The following is a 1,418-nucleotide window of genomic DNA, read 5'->3' as shown; positions in this document are numbered from 1 at the left end:
AGGTCTGCTGGTTTAAGGCGGTTTGTGACTTCCACTGGAATCCACTGTGGACTTGGCTGCAACGCAACAGCTAAAAGGTCAAGATACAATTGCACAAGGCCAGGGCGAGCAGACCGGTTTGGAACTGGCTCCGATGTTCATCTTGCTCTTCCCGGGCCCCGGGTTTAAGTGTTCCTCAAAGTTGAGAGCAGAATGTTTTTACAAATACATCGAGAGGAAACGCAAGTGACCGCACCCTCTCCTTTCTTACACCAGATAAGCTTCTTAATTACTCTGTCTGAATTGCAGATGAGTGACAGGCTGGGGCAGGGTTAAACCAGAGGCCACAGTGAAAGCCTGGGCCGTGCGTTACTTTCCCTGTAATTCCTCCCTCGCCGCCCCCCCCCCCCCAATTTCACTGCTTATTGAGGTCACTTCATCCTGTGTCCGCTAGTTGTTGACATGTTAGGAACACAGAGGTGGTCACGACGCACCAGGGTGAGGATGAGGGGAACGTGAGCATGTGGCTGCGGTGCCCTGCGGAGCCCGGGCGGAAGGTAAGTTCCAGCAGCAGCTGGAATCACAGCCCGGACGGCTGCGCTCAGGCCGCAATGTCACTGCTGCGGTCACACGGCTGCCTGGCCCGCCCGCCGGGCCGGGGGCGGAGAGAAGGTTCCCACGGGCGTGGCCTTGAGGAAGCGGCGTACAGGGTACCGCGAGGGACCGAGCATTCCCGAAGCAGCCGCTTCGCCCAGACGCCCACTTCCCAGGCCCGAGGGGGACGGGCAGGCCCCGCTGTCCCCCTTTTGCAGAAGGAAACCCGCGATCCCGGGAAACGCCTGCCCGCCTAAGCTGACGCAGGAAGTGAGCACACGGCACGCGGCCCGCCACGCACGGGAGGAGGCGGTTAAGCCCCCGCAGGGTGTCGGCGCGTTGCTGAGAGCAGGTCTGGGAAGTCCTCATCACAAGGAAATGGGGAGGTGTCGGGTGACCGGCGTTAGCTAGACAGACGGTGGTGATCATTTTGCAATATATGCTCACCGCAAACCATGGTGCTGCACACCTCAGATCACAGAACGTGTCCGTCACTCTCCGGTGACATGTTCACAATGAGGGCGTGGACCCGATCGGGAGCTGCGTGTGGTGACCCGCACGGGCGTCTGCGTTCGGCCGCATCTTCTGGGTCTGGTTTGGTTTCTCAGGGCGGCAGGTGGCATTACATTTGCGTTCCTTTAAGATGGCCAGTTCCGACACAGGCCCACGACTCCTATCTCTCTCTTCCCCGCCTCCTCCCCCCCATAAAATTTTATGTTTAAAAAACTCTTTATTATTGAAAGTATCACATGTGCCCTTCTACTTCCCGCCATCGACCCCTTCTAGCCCACCACCCCCCCCTGCCCGCCCGGCCTCCCCACCCCATTGTCTGCCCACGGGCCATG

The sequence above is a fragment of the Eptesicus fuscus genome, chromosome 4, assembly GCF_027574615.1.
Source record: "Eptesicus fuscus isolate TK198812 chromosome 4, DD_ASM_mEF_20220401, whole genome shotgun sequence".
NCBI lineage: Eukaryota > Metazoa > Chordata > Mammalia > Chiroptera > Vespertilionidae > Eptesicus > Eptesicus fuscus.
This window is presented reverse-complemented; position numbering follows the sequence as displayed.